Here is a 22302-nt window from a genome sequence, read left to right on the forward strand (position 1 = left end):
TGTATGTACAATTATATAATGACACACTGCGTTAACTTGGTATTAAACATCAAAAAACATAGGGTTTTCAAATAGTGTGGTGTTTGTGTTTTCATACTATATTCAAAGCAATGGTGTTACCAAAAATATAAGTCATATCTATTTTTTTTGTACTGCTTTCTTTGCCTCCCAGTTTGAGTCCCTCTTTGTTAAATATAGTTGAGCAACCCCATAGGTGGCGATGTAAGCACGCGAGTCGCCAATGAGCCGCCAATGAGCCAATGGATGAAGAAGAGCCAGTCAAGCATTTAGCCACGCGATCTCTTCACTCACTGTGTATGATACTTTAATGGGTGAGAGGTAAGCATAGTATGATAGGTGGAAATGTATGGTTTTATGATAGTATGTTTGTCATTGGTGGGATTGTTGTAACATTTTTAAAAATGAACTAATTTTAAACCGTTTTACTCGACCATATGTTGGATCCGCGTTTTGCAACCAACCGCGGTGCGTTGCCTATCTTAAGTAAGCAACAGAGATAACATTTGATCCCAAATCAACTCCAATACACATAAATGCATAGCAAAATTCTTAATTTAAATAATATATTTGTTTTATAAAATTTTAGAAATTTAAATGCATGCAATACTATAAATCCATTAAATTCCAAACCCATGTGACCTAAAGGCATCAAAGCATGTACAAATTAAGAAAGTTATTCACTAAGCCTTGTGCAATATAGAGAATATTATTCATAATAATAATAATAATAATATTTATTGCATTTTGCTGTGAAAGGGACATTTTCTTGAATATTTCTTAATGAAGACATTAAAGGGATAATTCTTTAAAAAATAAATAAATAAAAACTAGCATCCTGCATCTCTGGTTTGCCAGATTCATCATAGCATGCAAATTAATAAATAAATAAAAACTAGAATCCTACATCATAACATGCTAATAATTCCTATATTAACATGCTTATAGTTCCTGTGGCTCAGTGGTAGAGCATTGCGGTAGTTATTATAGATTAATTAATAGAGCATTGCGGTAGCTGCGCAAAAGGTTGTGGGTTCAATTCCCAGGGAACACACATACTGATTAAAAAAAATAAATAAAAAGTATAGCCTGAATAATGGCTTTGGATAAAAGCGTCTACTAAATGCATAAGTCTGATGTAATGTAATAAATAAATAAAAAGACTCTCTCGAGATACTGTTGGCTCTTAAAAGAGCCTTTGTGTGTGATAATTAGGGTTGCAAAATTCCGGGAATTTTCAAGACTGAAACTTTCCATGGGAATTAACGGGAATATATGGGAATTAACGGGAATTAATGGAAATAAACTGGAAATTTGCTAAATTGCAGGAACTGGGAACTTAAATGTGGTTGAGAACAAAAACTTGCAGCATAATCTTGGTTAAAACAACCAGATTTAATGCAATTTCAGTTTAATTTCTACTCTACACATTGCTCAATTGCACACAGCACACAGCTTACTGCAGGGCTATCGAGGCCATGCCCCCTACATGCATTGTGCTTATCTACCATTACATGCACATATCATTTCTTAAATCCTGCACACAAAATATCAAAATGTCCATCTTGGCAAGTATTCATATAAATTACATGAATATTACAAAAAATGTTTAAAACTTCCTTGTGCTCTGTGTAATATACTGTGCAACTAAATTAGGCTATACCATGGTAAAAACAAATACACTGACTGAACAAACATTTAGGTGAGATAATAATAAAACAAAAGTCTAAAAATGACCCTCCCCCCACACACAATCCTCTCTAGTCACCTAAGAGGGGGATTCCCCTCCATTTTCTCTGAAGCTGCACTTTCTGCATTTGAGCCCAAAGACTACATCTAAGTTTTGATATTCTAAATATATTTGATCTATGGGATTCACGTTTAACTAGTAAATACCAAAAAGTGTTTATACAGTAGCTAGACAGTTTATGAGGTAGGCTGTGTGCTATATAGCTCAAGCTGTGATGCTCCTTCTGCTAGCAAGTTTTCTGTTATCATACAGTAGTGCAGTACTGGTCAAAAGTTTGGACACATTACTATTTTTAATGTTTTTAAACATTGCATATCTTTTGCTCATCAAGCCTTCATTTATTTGATCAAAAATACAGAAGAAAAAAACAGTGATATTGTGCAGTATTGCCGGTATTCCAATTTAAAATAATGGTTTTCTGTTGTAATATACTTTAAAATATAATGTATTTCTGTGATCAAAGCTACAGTCTTCAGTGTCACATGATTCTTCAGACATCATTCTAATATGCTTATTTATTATCAATTTTGGAAACAGTTGTGCTGCTTAATATTTATTATTATTATTATTATTACTACCTGTGATTCTTTTTTCAGGATTCCTTGATGAATAAAGAATTTAAAAAAAAAAACACACACATTTATTTAAAATATAAATCCTTTTTTAACAATACACTACCATTCAAAAGTTTGGGGTCAGTATCTTTTCTCTTTTTTTAAAATAAATTAATACTTTTATTCAACAAGGATGTGTTAAATTAATTAAAAAAAAGTAGTAGCAAAAACTTATATTGTTAGAAAATATAAAACTGTTTTACAATATATATAAAATATATAAACTGTTCATAAGTTTTTATTCATCAATAAATCCTGAAAAAAGCATCACAGATTCCATTTTTAAAATTTGTATTAGTTTGCATGCAAGTGAGCCTATGATCAATATATATATATATATATATTTATGTTTGTATATGATTCAGTTTTATAAATTTCCAATTAATTCCCATAAATTCCCGTAAATTCCCATAAATTCCTGGTAAGTTTCAAATTTGGAATATTTCCAAAGTTCCACAGATGAAGTTCCCATGGAAAGTTTCCGGAAAACTTCCGGAAATTTACTGGAAATTTTCCACCCCTTTGCAACCCTAGTGATAATGTCATATAGTTATAATTTGCTTTGATTTATAGGGATTAAACTAATAAACTACTTTGACTAGTGACTTTACCATTTGTTTTAATAATGTTTATTTACAGTGTAATTTATTCTGCTTACCTGACTCATGCAGAATTCTGTCCTGATGTTTGGCTTTGGTCCCTCCATCATCCACTCTTCAGCAACTGGTCTTTGTATGGAGGCCACCATGATCTATACAGATCTAGTTGTCTCGTCTCCCACAAACTCCACTTTCAGGTATGTTTTTTTCTTTGTTGTTGTTTTTTCAACAACATTGACTGCATTTTTGCATGCCAAAACCTAGGGCTGCATGATATTGAAGAAAAATGCATTATGCAATTGCAATAACTTGTAAAATAATTCGATATGCAATTCAGTAATGCTTAAAGTGTGTAAAGTAAACTTAAATTATATGTAGGTATATTTAAAATCTGAAAACTCTATAACTCACGTTAATGTTTCACATTCTTTTTGTGAGAAGAAAGCATGCCCACAACTTCTGAACAGCTGTGCTTACTGTAGCATTACATAAAAAGTGCCATTTTAACGAGTGTAAACCAGGGGGTTTAGGGTTTCACGGAGGCCCAAATTAAGTTTATTTAACAGCAGAAACTAATCAAATGTAAAAATTAAACACTGCTTAGTCTTCACTATATGAATTAAATACACACTGATTCTCATTAAAGCTACAAAATATATTCAGTCATGAGCAGTGAGAGATTTTCTCTTTGTGATTCATATTAAGCACACAGAAGGAAACAGGTTTATTTAGTTGCTGTAACTTTAAGTGCTTCAATATTTTGTTACACGCACACTTTCTGAACTGTTTGGTCCACTTAACCGACGTAACTGACTGTGTTTATGTGAATACTCACCAAGACAGGAATTTTGACCATTTTGGGTAGGACTGCACAATATATCAAAATTTCAAATGTACATATCGCAGTATGCCTATTGCAACAGCTTGCATGACTTTAATACTTCAAAAGATTAAAAAAAGTCCAAAAAAGATTTAGGTCGACACATACAGCAGAGAGTAGACTGGACACACGACTGTTACATGCGTGTGACATGCTTAATGTTATTAATGCAGTAAGCGAAGTAATCACATGCACAGAAAGCCACCTCTGATTAAAAAGTTAAGAAAGAGAGCCCACGTGTAACAATATTTTGGATCCGTGCAGCTCTTAAAATAACAGCAGTCTGTTAAACCTGCTTCTGTCTGTGCTTAATGTTAATGAGTAAAAGACAGAGAAAATCACTCACTGTCTATGACTGAATGTCTTCTGTAGCTTTAATAAGAATCAGTGGTCTGTGTGGGTCCTAATGCCCCGGTATAGTGACGGGGACACCATACTGTCAAAAAGCGCCGTCTTTTGGATGAGACGTTAAAACCGAGGTCCTGACTCTCTGTGGTCATTAAAAATCCCGTGACACTCATCGTAAAGAGTAGGGGTGTGACCCTGGTGTCATGGTCAGATTCCCTCCACTGGCCCTTATCAATCATGGCCTCCTAATAATCCCCATCCACTTGATTGGCTCTATCTCTCTCTCTCCTCTCCACCTGTAGCTGGTGTGTGGTGAGCGCACTGGCGCCGTTGTCCTGTGGTTGCCGTCGCATCATCCAAGTGGATGCTGCACACTGGTGGTGGTTGAGGAGTGAACATGTAACGTGAAATTACAGAAGAAAGCCTGGATTTACAACAATTCACTTTTATCTTATGTTAACAGTAGTAGCCTAGTTTGCATACCTGAAAAATAATGTCTGTCGTTTAACATTTTTTATATCACAAATATTACTGAAATGTCTCGTCATGTTTAGCTGCTTACATTTCACCTCAGCTCGCATTCAAGTGCCGTGCAGTTTAGCTCTGTGAACGGTAAATCCCACCTTCTACACTTTGATTAGCTATTTCAAACATTTTGACATTGATGAGCGCTTTTGAGCCGCTGCACACCGGAGCACAAAATTAAATTAATTAGAATGTTTGACTCAAGTGGGCTGCTCGGGCCGATATATATATATAAATCTGACCGGCCCACATTTAAGAAAATGGTCCGGCCCCTCTGGCATTTGCCAGAATTGCCAGATGGCCATCTTCATGTGTTCATGTTTTATCACCATTTGAATGCAGATAGGTTTCATCAAAAATACAACATTTTGGACAAAAAACTGAGAAAAATGCATTTTTATCAAAGTAGTGCATTTTCAAGCAAAATACATTCAGATGTCATATTCTTTCACCTGTAAATAATTATATGAATAATTTAAATTGCATTCAATAAACAGAACAAACACACATACACACACACACAAACATATACATACATATGATTATACACACACACACACAGGCTACATACATACATATGCATACATATACTGTGCACTCACGCACACTCACACTCACTCACACACGCATACATACATACATACATACACACATACATACATGCATGCATGCATGCAGATAGATAGATATATAGATATATAGATCGATCTATAGATCGCGCCCACACACACACACACCCCTATTCAGATCGACGAATCGGTTACAACTACAGATGTTTCTGTGTCTGTAAATCTCTCTCACTGACTACTTTGTCCCGATCAGATTCAAAATGGTCAAAACATGATCTACATAGGCTATATGATCTATATATGATCTACATTTTCTCTGATCCTTCTATTTATGCCGATCGTCTTCTATTCTCACCCTAAAGTAGAGCCCTGCACGGGCCTAAAATTTAGGCCCTAGCCCGGCCCTGGTCCGAGACGCTCAGGCCCTAGCCCGGCCCATGTCCGAAAGCTCATCAGAATTCTCGGCCCGAGTCCGACCCGAGCCCGTCTTTTTTCCCCCTTCTACCAAAACAGCTTATCTACTACTGTTTCAGCTATTAAAATAGTTCAGTTTTGTATGAAATGGCAAAGTGATTGTATTTCGTTTCGTTATTTTATTAAGTTAATTTAGAAAAACGTTTGGAGCATTTTTTTTATTCGTTAAATGTAAGTTTTTGTTTTTTAAAGTAACGACCAAGCGGCCAGCGGCAGACAGCGAGTTGATCATAGCCTATGTTTGATCAATTTAGCTTTCTCAAATCATCACGATTTCTCTAAAATTAAATGTGTAATTATAAAACAGCTCCACAATGTTAGTTTAAACGCTTGACCTAGATAAATGTGCACTGATGCATATCCAGTAGTTTGTACGGAGAGTGGAAGCTGAAGCGCGCTTTACTGGACGCACCAGAGCGATCACTTGCTTTGGAAACATTTCGAAATACGCTGTCATGTTTGCTCATAAAGGTAAGAGTAAAAGGCTACGTTGTTCGGAACTGTAAAGGGTCTACTTTTATTTGTGTGCACTCACAATATCAACAAAACATGCTTTTATAAAATAAAACCGAAACACAGCATATACTTGCCTCACTGACTTGATATAGTATCTATAGAAAGCTTTGAATTACTACTTTAAAACGAAATAATTCGAATCGAAAACAAAAACTCTTTCATTATAAAATCCCTAAAGATGCATTTCTCTCTAAAGGCGCATCCAGTGAGGAGATGGCGAGTCAGGATCATCATCAAATGCATGGCTGATCAAAAATGCAGCTTTTCCCGAAGCATTGGGAACTTTTTGTAACTCCACGCTCCAACTTCTCCCTGATGCTCTGCATGGTCACTTGTATGCTAATGTGTGCGTATATGCGTTGCGTATTGCTTAGGCGATGTATAATATTTATAATATAATCAGTATTTAATACAGTAGCCATGTGTGCTCTGCGCGTATATGGGCACAATAAAAGGAGAGAAGCTAAATGAGCCCGAGTCCGACCTGAGCCCGATCTGTAAAAAAAAAAAATGGCCCGAGCCCGGCCCGAATGGACTCAGCGTGTCAGGCTCCGTCGGGTCCCGACGGGCTTGCAGACCTCTACCCTAAAGACCCGGAAGTCCTGTAACTCATTCAGGACATGCGCTAGGGCTTTCCTTACCGTAATACACCTAGAACACGGATTGCTGTAAAAACTCGTCAATGGCGGGGAAGCGTTGTCTCTTAATTGACGAGATATCTCGTCAATGGCGGGGAAAGTTAAGATAGGGAATCTAAATGCAAAAAAAATCTGATTCTAAGAATATTTCAGAGTCAAAAACAAACAAACAAAAAAAAAAAAACTCCTGGAGGGAAACTGTCCTGCAGAGTTTAGGTCTAACTCACCCACCTGGAAGTTTACAGTAATCCTGAAGACCTTGATTAACTGGATCAGGTGTGTTTTACTGCGTTCATGCCATCTTGTAATTACCGTAGGCTTGAGATGGCAACATATGATATTCTATTTGGAACCGTTTACGTCCTCGGAACAGGAATTATGCGTTCCCTATCTGTCGGTCACTACGAGTTATGTCGTGACGACATAGGGGATTTACTTGGGAGCCCCAATCATCTCTGACTTAAGAGAAAACGCCAATGAATATTGGCTAGTGGATTTTGCATACCTGCGCCACTCCCCGTGCACACGGGTATAAATTAGATTTTTGCTTCGGAGCCGAGTGGATGAACGTATTGATCTCCACAAAGAGCCATTCATCATCTGTCTGGAAGCTGTTCTGGTTGGCGTTACGGTGCGAACAGCGGTGTCCCTGTCTGCAGCGATTCCCCTGGGCACTTCAACTAAAAAGAGCAGATTTCCTAAAAGAGCAAATCACGGTCGGTTCGCGTCTTTTTAAAGACGTCGTTCCAGCCGTGTCCTCTTGGTTGCGGTCGTTTCCTATCCTCCATCCACGGCCACGATCGTTGTCTTCAGTGTCTGGGCATCCAGCGCGCTGAAGCTGCGTTCGTGGATGGTTTATGCGTTCGCTCTGAGCGTGTAACCATGGCAGCGCTGCGATCGCGCCTCTCTCTCCTCACGGGGATGGGAGGGGCTCCCTCTGTCACTACCCGCGCTGGCTTCTCTGCCACGAGCAGAGAACCATCGGCTAGTGCTCTGGGCGATCTGAGGGTTACAGTGAGAGCCTTTCCCCACGGACCTCTCACTCCTCCCGCAGCAGCTGTTCTGTGCGGCTCCCCGGTGATTCTGCTGTGCCGTATCACGGCGTGCCCAGCGTTTCATTTGGTGCGCCGATAGAGGATCAGACGTCGATCGCAGCATCGGGGGATGGGCAATCGTCCTCTGAGGATGAAGATTCGGCGGGGCTGCCACCCTCGGGAGTCGCGGCCGCCGCCGAATTGGACCCAGAGTTGACGGCCGTGCTTTCCCGGGCCGCCGCGAGCATCGGGCTGGAGGCGTGCACACCTCCTAGTCCTGAGCCCTCGCGGTGAGATGATTGGTTCCTCGGCACGGGCCGTGGCTCGCGACCACGCCCTGCCCCGGTTCCTTTCTTCCCGGAAGTGCATGGGGAGCTGACGAAGTCGTGGATGGCCCCTTTTTACGGCCAGAAGCGGCTCGTCTGCCTCCCCCATCCTCGCTACCCTCGACGGCGGGGCAGCTAGGGGGTACGTTGACATTTCCCAGGTGGAGAGTGTGTTTGCGGTGCACTTGTGCCCGCAGAGCGCCACCACTTGGAGGAATCGTCTCGTCTCCCGTCCAAAGCCTGTAGGCTGACGGCCGCCCACGGCCAAAGCTTACAGTGCTGCGGGCCAAGCTGCCTCTGCCCTGCATGCCATGGCTATCCTGCGAGTACACCAGCCAAGGCATTAAAATGCACGAGGGTAGTACCAACCCGAGGTTGATGCAGGAACTGTGCTCGGTGACTGACTGTGCCCTTCGGGCGATGGAAGTCTGGCGCAGTCCTCGGGAAGGCGATGTCCACACTTGGGGTCCAAGAGGGCCATCTATGGCTCAGCCTTGAGAAGAGCGATGTCGACAGTGTCGCCGCTCTCGTCTCCCAGGCTGGACTGTTCGGCGACACTGTCGAGGACTGTGCCCAGCAGTTCTCGGCAGTACAGAAGCAGACCGAGGCCAATTGGGTAACAGGTAAGTAGCTTGCGGCGTGATGCACCGCTCCGCCGCGGGGCAAGCCCCAGTCTGCTTGTCGCCGTGGCGCCCTCCGCATCCTCCAGAGCTGCTCCGCCCGTGCTGAATTGTCCCATATGCCGGTGCGTCGAGCCTCGCAGGAGTGCGGCGCCCCGTGTCCCAGTTGGCCCCTAATCGCCCAGATAGGCGACAAAGCGGCCCTGACACGGGCAACCCAGTGATGTGGGAAGCTGCTCTTTCTCAGGAGGCGGCAGGGACAGCGCCGCTCCTTCCCCGGAGGAGGGCCGGTGGAAAATCTCTGGTTCTGTTCGCCGCTGGCTCAAGGGCCAGCGGCCCCACTTTGTCAAAAGAAAGAGCAATTTCCCTTTCCTCCGGGTTTTCAGGTCCACGGGCCGACAGTGTGCGACGCGTTGCCTCCTCACTCGCCCACGACCCATCTTGCCAGCGGCCAAGAGAGTGCGGTTCAGGGGACGCAGTGCCTCCCCATGCACCTCTAGCCAGTCCCCTCTGGGACCCAGGGAATTTTGCGAGGATGCCTCAGAACGCACAGCCTTCTGTACCATCCAGCTCTACTCCCTTCGCTGCACCACCGCAGGTACGTCGATCGCGCCGTTGGAGCCACTTGCACGGCGTCTGGAGGCGTGGCTCACGCTGCCCAGCCCGTCTCGTTGGCTCACGGGCATGATTCGACTCGGCTACGCGATTCAGTTCGCCAGGCGACCTCCCAAGTCCAGCAGCGTTCTCGAGACTTCAGTGGTAGCTCGGAACGCTCCTGTCTTCTTGCGAGGATTGCTGTCCTCCTGGCAAAGGATGCAATCGAGCCGGTCCCTCCAGCCGAGATGAGGCAAGGGTTTTACAGCCCTTACTTCATCGTACTCCAGGAAAGGCGGTGGTCTTCGACCAATCCTGGACCAGCAAGTCTTAAACCGGGCCATGCACAGGCTCCCGTTCAAGATGCTGACGAACAGGCGCATATCAAATGCATCCAGCCCCAGGATTGGTTTGCAGCGATCGACCTGAAGGACGCTTACTTTCATGTTTCGATCCTTCCGCGACACAGACCGCCTACAGTTTGTGTTCGAGGGTCGGGCATGGCAGTACAGGGTCCTCCCCTTCGGGCTGTCCCTGTCCCTCCCGTATCTTCGCGAAGGCACAGAGGGCGCCCTTGCCCCGCTACGGGAAGTGGGCATCAGGATCCTCAACTATCTCGAGCATGGCCCGCGTGCGAGAACAGTTGTGTGATCACAGGGACCCAGTGCTTCAGCACTCAGCCAGTTGGGGTTTCAGGTCAACTGGGAAAAGAGCAAGCTCTCCCCTGTGCAGAGAATCTCTTTTCTTGGTGTGGAGTTAGAATCGGTGAGTATGACGGCGCGCCTCTCAGAGGATCGCGCCCAGTCAGTGCTGAACTGCCTGAGTTCCTTCAGAAGCAGGACTGTGGTTCCTCTGAAACAGTTTCAGAGGCTCCTGGGGCATATGGCATCCGCAGCCGCAGTCACGCCGCTCAGATTGCTTCATATGAGACCACTTCAGCACTGGTTGCACTCCCGAGTCCCGAGGTGGGCATGGCGTCGCGGTACACTTCGTGTGAACATCACACAGGAGTGTCGCCGCTTCTTCAGCCCCTGGACGGACCTTGCCTTTCTACGGGCCGGGGTGCCCCTAGAACAAGTGTCCCGGCATGTCGTTGTCACGACGGATGCCTCCAGTACGGGTTGGGGCGCTACATGCAACGGGCAGGCAGCCTCGGGGCCCTGGACAGGGCCTCGACTGCTTTGGCACATCAACTGCCTAGAGTTGTTGACAGTGCATCTAGCTTTGTGGCAGTTCCGGCCACTGCTGCTCGGCAAGCACGTGTTGGTCCGTACGGAAAACACTGCGACTGTTTCGTACATCAACCGGTTGGGAGGTGTACGATCACGTCGCATGTCACAGCTCGCCCGCCAGCTCTCACGACAGCTCACGTTCCCCGGAGAATGGCGACTCCATCCCGAGACAGTCCGGCTGATCTGGAGTCGATTCGGGGAAGCTCAGGTACACCTGTTTGCTTCCCGCGAGTCCTCCCACTGCCAGCCCTCGGCACGGATGCACTGGCACACAGCTGGCCTCGGGCTCTGCGCAAGTATGTGTTTCCCCCAGTGAGCCTGCTCGCACAGACACTGTGCAAGGTCAGGGAAAACAAGGAGCAGGTCCTGCTGGTCGCGCTGTACTGGCCCACCCGGACCTGGTTTCCCGAACTCATACTCCTTGTGACAGCTCTTCCCTGGCGCATCCCTCTGAGGAAGGACCTCCTTTCTCAGGGGCTTGGCACCATATGGCACCCGCGTCCAGATCTGTGGAACCTCCACGTGTGGCTCCTGGACGGGACGCGGCAGACTTGAGCGGTCTCCCACGGACTGTGGTAGAGACCATCACTCAGGCTAGAGCTCCTTCAACAAGGCAAGCCTATGCACTGAAGTGGAGTCTGTTCGCGAACTGGTGTTCTTCTCGCCGAGAAGACCCCCGAAGATGTACGATTGGAGTAGTGCTTTCTTTCCTGCAAGAAAGGTTGGAGCGTAGGCTGTCACCCTCCACCTTGAAGGTGTATGTGGCTGCTATTGCGGCCCATCACGATGCAGTGGACGGCCGGTCCCTGGGAAAGCACGATCTCATCGTGAGGTTCCTGAGGGGTGCCAGGAGGTTGAACTCTCCTAGGCCACCCCTGATACCCCCCTGGGATCTCTCTATTGTCCTGGCTGGGCTTCAGAGGGGTCCCTTTGAGCCGCTGGACTCAGTTGAGCTTAAGTTCCTGTCTGCTAAGACAGCGCTCCTGACCGCTCACTTCCATCAAGAGGGTCAGGGACCTCCAAGCATTTTCGTGAGCGAAGAGTGCCTTGTGTTCGGGCCGGACTACTCTCACGTTGTCCTGAGACCCCGGCCTGGATCGTGCCTAAGGTTCCCACCACGCCCTTCCGCAATCAGGTGGTGAACCTGCAAGCCCTGCCCTCGGAGGAGGCAGATCCAGCCTTGGCGTTGCTGTGTCCCGTAGGCGTTGTGCATATCGTGGACCGCACCCAGAGCTTTAGAAGCTCTGAGCAGCTCTTTGTCTGCCACAGAGGTCAGCAGAAAGGGAAGGCTGTCTCCAAGCAGAGGTTGGCCCACTGGATAGTGGATGCCATCGCCTTGGCGTACCAATCCCAAGCGAGCCGTGCCCCTAGGGGTGAGGGCTCACTCCACACGGAGTGTTGCCTCCTCCTATGCGTTGGCACACGGCGCCTCTCTGCCAGACATCTGTAGAGCTGCGGGCTGGGCGACACGAACACCTTTGCGAGATTTTACAATCTCCGCATCGAGCCAGTTTCTTCCGTGTGTTGGGTAACAGGTAAGTGGCGGGAAGAGCTGGCGGTGTCACGCTTGCTGCGCCATTCCCCTCACCTGGGGATACGGCGCCGTTTTCCTCCTCCAGTTCAGTTCCCGGACGGCGAACCCTGGTGGAGTTCCTCCAGCACCCCGGCAGTCAGACTGGGCGGAGCAGTCTGGCGTCAGGCCAATACTTGTGTTAGCTTGCCCGGGTCTCGGTCAGCCCCTGTACTGGGCTAGGTGTCCGTATGGCTTGATTCGCCGGGTAATCCCATATGTGTATTCTACCATGGTAAGGTTTCCCTCACGGTAAACCCGTGTCTTCCCTTTGACAGAGCCTTCTGTCAGGCCCTGCTGGCAGCTCTCCTCCCTACCCCTAGGTAGGATCTGCCCCAGGGTCCAGTCGTATGTAGTACTGCCCCAGTCCATATCAATGTCTCCACATGTTACCTCCCTTCGGGCAGGATTTGGCCTCCGTAGCGCCCTTCTCTGGAAGGCTCGCTTCCCCGTCGTTACTGCCAAGCTGTAACAACAAATAGGAAAGACTCGAAGCTATCTTTCATTGAAGGTCGAAATCCCTTCCGACGTCTGTGGGAAAAGGAACAGTGGCTTGGCTATCTCCAGCAGCGATGTACTCAGTGGTCCCTGTGGGCACCAAGGTTAGCGAATTTGCGCTGGGGCGATGGGAAGGTTGCGACCTTTCGCATGGCATTTGTCTGTCACGCGCTCGCTTGTCAGCATCTGCATGCCACAAGGTTGTGACGGGGTTCAGGTTGTGGCACTTTCCATAAGACCCCTAAGAAAACTCATTTTACAAGTTGCAATTATGAACTCTGAGGACATAAACACTTTTTACAATCTGAAATCACAATTACGACATTGCGTGAACACACCTTTTAATTAGAGTTGTAGCTAAACCCTGCAGGACAGTGGCCTTCCAGGAACTGAGTTTGAGACCACTGTCTTAGCTTCTCTATTGCTGACAACAGGTTTTAGAAGCCTGTTATTACAGCACTTAAAGAAGTAAAGCTTATGTAGTACAGAAAACACTGTATCATAAGCTAGACGCGTGTAGATGATCACAGTTTTGGGATTCATTCTGAAACATGCAGCGATATTTAATTATATACGCCACATCACGACTTCAGTTTTATTTTGATTATTCGTGCAACCCGATCTTTTGCATCTTGATTATTACATTGGGACTTCAGTTTTGAGCTGAAGCAAAAATATTTATATATTTACATATGTACTAGGGGTGTAATGGTTCAAATTAGGGGTCCACCGATTATCGGCGCCGACATTAAGCATAATAATTTATGATTATCGATAAAATTATTTAATTTTGAAACGCGCTATTTGGCTCTGATGCAGCCTGTCAGAAATCACCACTCTGTGGCCTCGAGCAGTCTCCGCCCACCGTGCATCTGATTTGTTGGGAGTCACGAGTCAGACCAATCAATGTGGAAGACTAAAGCCCGGCTCACACTGTGCGATTTTGGCCACGATTTGGTCGTCTGGGACAAATTTTGAAAATCCTAAAAGATTCATATGATCCTAGGCTAAAATCCGTAGTCTTTGATCGCTGGTTTGACATGTTCACCGACAGCCGATTAATGGCTGTTGCGATCAAATTTCACCTCCGACAAAATTCTGGCAGTGTCAGAAGATTTGGCGCACAGTCCTGCAGTGTGACTACCCCTGCGACGAATATCAAACTGTCTCCGTTTTTCAAGGCAAGCTATGAGCAGAATTAATGCTTGAGAATTATTCTATCAGCTATAAACTCCGGCGCTCCCGTCCTCCGCTCACGGAATTCATCTGATATGTTTCTTTTTTATATAAACACTGGTTTGATTATACACACACACTGAAGTGCGCGACGCTCGCTGTGTTTTCAGCATCTGCCGTCTCACTAAATGAGGACATAAATACATGAACAACATCCCCAGAACTGCTCTGAGAGTTGCTTCATAAGCATTTGACCATTTCATTTGAGTAAAACGATCGTCATATCACTTACATAGGCTATACAGAAACTTAAGAGGTCCTCATGGCAACCCGTCAAAATAAAGGTTCGGTTTATCTACTACTACTACTACTACTACAACAACTTTTGTTTAAAAGAATAATCACACAATACGCTATTTCTTCCATGTTTTAATTTTAATGGTAAACCCATTTGTTTGCCAAAAAAATTAGTTTAACTCTCATTTGATTAAAAGATAACTGAAATTAATGTTTTATGGCTTCATTTGCACTGCACTGTAAATTAAAACTAATCGAAATTACTGTCACATAGGCCAAGATTAAGATACTGTCGCACAGGCCAAGATTAGGGCGACATTTCATTAGGCTATTGAACCAAGTGTGCCTATAACAGGCTATTAGTGTTATAGTTTAATTAAAATAGTTGCAGTCTTCTTCACAACTTCTACAATGGAGCTATGAAGACAATTAAATTATTTACACTTATTATATTATAATTATGAGAGGTTATGCTATTACACATACATTTCTAACATGTAAATTATTTAAGCTAAATACTTACATTTCCCCAAGCTGTTTATCTGTAGTACAGTATTCATGAAGCATGCAGTGCATCCACTTTTAACTCTCTCTTTATATTACCCTTATTGTAGATGGATGCATGGAGGATGACAAGAGTAAGAAGTACAATCAACACCAGGGAAGGCAGTTTTTGTCAGAGCCCTTGTTATTCTTAATTTTGACATTAATTTTCATTTTTACATCAGACATAATATATCGGTAAAATATCGGTTATCGGTCCACTTGGTCTGTAATAATCGGTATCGGCATCGGCCCTGAAAAACACATATCGGTCGACCCCTAGTTCAAATTACTCACATTTTGGTTTGCATCACGGTATTAAGAGCCCAGCTTTGATAGGGTTTGATATGTGCTATGTACAGAGAAAAAAAGGGCTATTGTCAAACAAGTACAAATAATCAAACTACAATCAGTAGCACAAATAAATACAAAGCAAACAAACAAATAAAATAAACAGGGCTTTTCAGGTTTTCAGGTAGGTATTAACAGTAGTTTTCAGGTACAGAAATTAAAAAAAAAAAAAAAAACCCACTCATATCAGCCAAAGTTTGCTATGCTGAACTGCAACACCAACAACATAAGGAACTGAGGAACAAACATTTTTGAACGGTCACTGTTGGCCTATAATGGAACAAAAATTGCTAAAATCAACAGATTTTACTAATACATACAATCTGTGTAAAAATAATATAAAGATGCAGCCAGCTTTCTAAAGTCATTTTTACCCTTTACCCTCCTGTAATTTGGCTCCAAATATTACGTGAAAATTGCCATTTTCACCCCCCTACAAAAATGTGGATTATTCAATAAATAAACTTAAATTTATCTCTCTTCAGAAAAAATGTAAATAAAAAAATTGAGCCAGGGACCTCTGGTTGAGTTAACACGGAATGACCCCATAGTCTTTTGGATTATTGCAAAAAATAAGTTTCAGAAAAGCTTAAAAAAAGACAGCATCGTCTTTTAGTTTCAATCTTTCTAAAAAAAATCCAGTGTTGAATTGTGCCTTGCTTGTAAACAAATCTGTGGTAAAATTAAGTGAATAAAGGACCAAATTAAAATAAATAAAAATATAAACTGTTTTTAGACTAACAAGACAGTTTTGAGTTCTTAAACTTACAGGATGTTTTATAGTACAATGGTCTCTTATATGTCAAAAGATTAAGGGAATTTTGGTTTCTCAGTTTATGACCCCTTTAAGGAGTGTACTATAAAGTTAAATTATATTTAAAATATTTCAAATTATAACCAATATACATGTTTCACATTCTAATTTGAAAAGAAAGCATCCTTGCATGTTCTGAAAGTGAAATGTAGTGTTTTACTGTAGCATAACATTTTGAAATTACTGCAAAGGGGGGATTTAAGGTTTCAGGTAGGCCTATATTAGGTTTATCAACACAAACTGAATAATCAAATGTGAAAAAAACCCACTGCTTAGTCTTCACTGTATGAATTAAATGCACACTGAATGAATGAATGAATGAATGATGCATTTACATAGTGCTTTATTGTGTATTGCTGTACACCCAAAGCGCTTTACAATCACTATTTAAAATAGTTTAAAAGCAGAGGCTTGGTTCTTTATTTTGATATATAATATTTTCTTATATTCATAGCAGAAAATATTCTGAGGGCCGTCAAATTTAGGTGAAAATCATAAAAAATGCTGGCGGTGGCTGGCAACTTTTTAAAAAAACGCTGGCGGGGAAAGAGTTAATAGAAAATCCTGTACTCACACATTGTCTGAGAAGCATCTTACTGCTTGCACACTTTGGGTTTGTCCGACAGGATGAGTACTGCATTGAGTTCTTTGTCAAGGCTTATTACACTTAACTTCAGTTCAGATATGTATTCTCATCCATGCATTGTTTTTAAATTGCTCTAACATGTCAATAGCTTTAAGGAGTCCTGTGCCGCATTGAATATATTTACATACCACTATAAAAACAATACAGCAATAAAATATTGAGTAGACACTCTTATTGTCACCACAATATATATTTTCATACCACCCAACCCTAAAATAACTTTGTGTCAATCTTTATCAGGGTCCAGAGACAACTAGGGGGTGTCGACAAACTTCCAACGAGGACCATTAGACCACTTGAGAAGAATGACCTCATATGACCAAGCTCTAAAGTTGTAAAGCAGATTTTGAGCTGATCTCACCACAACCCCTGGGTGCACCAGCTGTGGAAATTACGGCCAAACTTTGGGTGAGGACCTTTCTCCCACTTTCCACCACCAAACCTCTTCCTACATGTAAACAGTTTTATAGCGCACTGTTGTCTATATTTGAATGGTTATTTTTTTTTAGGCTGTAACCATTGATTACGCAAGTTGGGGTCAAATTAGCGCACTCTTGATGACGCAAGACGCACAGTTGAAGTAGCACAGCTGAACTCAGAAAGAACCGAATGAGCCGGTTCAACTGTATAGTACATTAAATATGCTTATTATGATTTTATTAAAACCTGCAAAAACCTTTCTGACCAGAGAGGTAAATAAATGTTACTACAGTCTATTGTGCATGCAGATTATTTTTTTAAGTTGTTTAAGCGAAATCAAGAGTTTATCAGACTGGTTTAGCCTATTCCTTCTTGATAGTTTAGACATGTGGGACAATTGTGCATCAATGTGTGTGTAGGTGCCAAACATTTAGGAATATTATCCAAGTTGTAAGCTAGTCAATATTGGTGGTATCTGACATTAAGGATCTGCAAATGAAACTGTAACCACAAACACCATTAAATGCTCTATCTATCTATCTATCTATCTATCTATCTATCTATCTATCTATCTATCTAAACTTTTAAACTGAAGCTAATCATGCTAGAAACATGCTTGCAATCATGTCTATGTAATCTTGTAATTATCTATATTTTCAAACTTTACAACCTATTTACAATTTACAACCTTTTTCTGGTTTTTACCTCTTAAAAACTAGTAAATGAACACTTGACTAGCCTATTTCAAACTGAAAACCTTTAAACTTCAAGCTTTCACAACTGCTTTAAACATTCAGGCTAGGCTTTCTCAAGCCAACCTAAAGTTTGTCTCGACGAACTTTTTAATCTAACAGTTAGTTATGTGTAAGTAAATTAGGCTGTCAAGGCTATTTTATTCTCTTTAAACATCGGTTGAAATGATTCTTTCTCTTTAATACAGATGATGCTGGATCATTAATAAATTAGTCATGACAAAAAAATTATGATATCCGATGTTTTTTCTATGAGCGATTATAAGGTTAACAAGCTTAATACCGTAGCTTGTCACCCACTACAACTAACACGGCGATAAGCCTGTGTTGTGAACTGATTTTAGGCTAATATTGTAGACCTACCTATGTGTTGGGTTTTGCTCAGTATGATGTTAAGTGGCAGATCAGTGGGCTTAATGCGGTTGAATATCTAAAGAGACGTACTCGGTTTCAGACGAAACCTAAAATACTATGGATGACGCAAAATAATAATTATAATATGACCGCGTGGTGAACCATATGAACCGAACTCATATTTAAACACTGTCCATGCTATGCACACATGCTGTGTACGCATAGCTATCCTCGTAAGTACAATTTTGGCTGTATTATTTGTGTCCCCTTCAAAAATTGCTCTTGAGAAATTTTATGTTTATTGTCCCCCCCTACTGTTAGATTAAATTTACGCCCCTGCTCATAGGTAATATTTACTTACAGATGTGAGTCTCTGTTTTCTCTACACACAACTGCTTACAATAGTGTTTCGGATGCTGTCTGTATGCACAAGTAACTGAAGTCAAGCAGTATTATTACCTCTAATTATAGCAACGGTGAGTAAAGTGTCAAAGATGGTGACAGCCATACTACTAAAAATCTTATCACAATTGGTACAACAAGAGTCCAGACAAGGTATGACTTCATCTATTAAATCTGAACCAGCAGCATCTTTTATAACTGGAGTAGATGGGATTGAGTCAAACACAGAGCACAAAACTTGAAAGGAGCAGAGAAAGTGCTTCAATAAATAAATATTGTTTGTTGTTTTGCCCTGTCAGATGCTTCGACAGATGCGTGTGGTCTTGAGTCCTGTTTCTCCAGTGAATAACTTACATTTGATGGTTGTGTCCTTGTCTAATTTGGAAATAATTGAAGAGAATAGGAGCATAATAATTCTGACTAAAATTTACATTTTTCTAAAATATTTACTTTAAATATAAGTTTAATATTCTGTTTAGTACCCATACATGTAATTACTACAGTTGATGCATGTAAAACAATTGCTTAGCAGCTATGTTAATTTACTATATTCAGAATATACGTGTATATACATGTGAATATGTGTTCCCCATACCGGTTAACCAGTCTGTGTTTTGTTTTTAGCATTTTAAATACGTTTTATGTTTTTGTGAATGTGTAGCACAGCCTACAAAAATACATTTACTATATTTGTTTTCTTTAACTTCAGTTTTCACGTTGTTTGGAGGACAAAATTGGGCAAGATGTAGGGGCCCACTGAAATTCTTAATCTTTAATTTTTAAGCAGGATTTGCTGATTGCTCATTACAGGATTAAGTCCCTTATACCTGCATTAGTCTAGCAGTTGTAACAATCCTTCTTTAATGGTCGCATAACATGTTTTATTCAGTTATGATGAGCTAAATGTGAAAGCCAAAATCTGTCAGCAACTTCTACAAATTATTTCTGCTTTCTGCTTGTCTTAGATCAGTTTGGGCACGCATGCACAGGGCAGCTTTGGGTTTGTTGCTCTGTGCTGTTTAATGTATAGTAGTTGGAATGTTGTTCAGTTTTATTCATTACTGTCAGCTTTCACAGCAATACTGTTAAATGAGCAATTATCAGTATCAAATCATCAAACATGGACCTTAAAGCAGGGGTTCTCAACCTTTTGCAAGCTGGGCCCCCCCAAAGCTGGTGCATTGCAGTTGGGGCCCCCTTACATTTTAGACGAAATAATGACTGTTTTGGTCTATTTTAGCAGCGAAAATAGATCCAATGAATCCAAACAAAGATCACAGCATAGCGCATCTCACAGCAACACTCAATCGTGTTTTGAATGATTCAGTGTTTTGAACGAATCGGTTGAGTCAAAGATTCAATGACCCATGCACAAACATCTGTCTCATTCTTGATGAATCGGCCGTTTGAACGAATCATTTGAATGAAACCTGCATTTGCGCTCACTATCGACAAACCAATCAAATTTGTTCAAAACTCTTTTTTTTTTAAATCAGTTCAAACACATTTTAATTTTTAATCAGGAGTTATGTATATACAAAATTATAAGTTTTTATGGCAGTAGTTTAGTGATAATTTTTTTTTTTTTTCAGGTTTTTCCTCCCATCCTGTAGCCTACTCACACCCTCCCGGGAGAGTGTCCGCGCCCCCCCCCACCCAAAAACTTTATTCAAATAAATTAATATTGTGACAATCATGTTCATCAGTCTGATTTCAGTGGCACAGCTTAGTGTAGTATCTAATACAGAGGTTGTTGACAGTATTGTGTGTATGTTGCTGCATTGTACATGGTGTTCACTGACTGATATTGTATTATTGTTTACACCTTCAGTAACTTGTATAAAACACATGGAGTAAAGGGTTAAATTTTAATTGACATAACTTGCTGTAGTCTTCTAAATGTTTGTAGATTGTAAATGAGTGTAGACTGTGTCTGTTCCCTGAATACTGAGAACAAATTATATGCTTACTAAGGGATATAGAATAAAATCAGATTGCGATTTAACCAAATTATAGCAAAGTAAGCTAAATAATGTCACAAAACTCTGGACTATTGGTAGTACCCAGAATATCAAAGTCCAGTAAAGGAGGCAGAGATTTTTCGCATTTTACTCCTAAATTCTCAGCTAGCCTTCTGATAATGTTTGGGGCTCAGACACACTCTCTCTCTGTTTAAATCTAGATAAAAAAGTATATATTTTAGCCAAGCATTCACATAACAACTCATAACCTTGTACTAGTAATAAATGCGCATGATCATCTTTTGCCTGAAATAATATGAACAGCATCTATGCTAATTCTTCTCCTTTTGTTTTCCTGTTTCTATCTCTCAGGTTTCCCATCCCAGTGTTAATACAGCTTGGATCCAGCCTCACTTGTGGTTACTTCAGATGATGCCAACACTCATGAAGACCCCAGATGATTGCAACTACAGATGAACATACCAACCTGACAAATGTTATGTATTGTAATCATTGCCTTAAAGCATACGTTGAGTGATTTTCAACCCACTTTGTATTGTTACTATGATGGTAATATATGTGAACGAACAATGTTTAATCTTTCTCTGAGTTCCATGAGATATACCCATTTATTTGTCAGCCAAATAATATTTTGCATTATCCGAATAATGTTTATTTACATATTACAGACTTTGTGACAGTATAAAGTGGATTTAAATTCCCCGAAACTACCCTTTAATGGTTGTCCCTTTAACTGAACATGTGCTTTGAACACATAACTTGTATTATCTTAGAGTTATTGACATATAGACATTAATTTGTTGCCAGAAGATGCTCCCCATTGAGTTACAGTCACCTCAGGCTGTTGATAGGATTTTTTTTTAAATTATTTATTTTAAACCTTGAAATTTTCTAAAGCTGCTTTGATTGTGAAAAGCATTGTACCCTTACAACAGTTAACCATGTTTTTACTATGGTAAAACTAGTAATCATAACTGTAGTAATCAGGGTTTTTTTAGTTTTTCTCAAACTGAGATTTTGATATCATGGTTCTACAATAGTAATATTTTAGTAATGCTTGAGTAAAACTGTGGTAACCATAGTTTTTGAAACCATGGTGAAGTTTGTAGTTACTATAGGTTTACTACTATGCTGTAGTAAGACCATGGTTATGGTAGTTACTGTGAATTTACTACAACAATCATAGTTAAACCATGGTTAATTTTGTGGTTGACTTTTGTATGGACATATGTGAACTGAATGCTTCTATTTGAAAGTCACATTGGATAAAACCATCTGATACATATACTGTAAATGCATTTGTATGTTTAATCTGTTCACTGAAAATAAATTTTCAATTGCCATTGTACATTGTTTTTGATCCATTATTGTTTGCAAGGATATTTTGGTTAGCGTAATGGAACTGATTATGAACCACGGATCCCTTACAAAAAATTACTGCAGTTTTAAAAAAAAGTAATACTGCAGTTTTTGTTACATGTAGAAAAATGCAGTTTTTTTGACACGAAAAACTGCATTATTGCCGTTTTACTGCAATACATCTGAAGTACTATTGAAATACAACTCCAGTAGAGCTGCAGTATTACTAACAAACAACTGCAATAGAACTGCAGTATTACTGCAATACAGCTGAAGTAGTACTACAATTATACTGCAATAAATCTGCAGTAGTACTGCAATATATAATACAACTGAAGTACAATTCAGTACTACCAAAGTGCAATACTAATAAAATGATGTACAGTAACACTGAAATGCAA

General features: G+C 41.6%; 1 long non-coding RNA gene across 1 annotated transcript; it reads left to right on the top strand.

The window, feature by feature from the left end:
* Positions 1 to 247: 247 nt before the first annotated feature.
* LOC131520255 (uncharacterized) lies at positions 248 to 21879 on the top strand. The gene is made up of 4 exons (XR_009266068.1): positions 248 to 339; positions 3054 to 3178; positions 16873 to 17040; positions 20894 to 21879. It is a non-coding gene; the product is annotated as an uncharacterized LOC131520255 (long non-coding RNA).
* The last annotated feature ends 423 nt before the right edge of the window (positions 21880 to 22302 follow it).

This window comes from Onychostoma macrolepis, chromosome 01, assembly GCF_012432095.1.
Source record: "Onychostoma macrolepis isolate SWU-2019 chromosome 01, ASM1243209v1, whole genome shotgun sequence".
Lineage (NCBI taxonomy): Eukaryota > Metazoa > Chordata > Actinopteri > Cypriniformes > Cyprinidae > Onychostoma > Onychostoma macrolepis.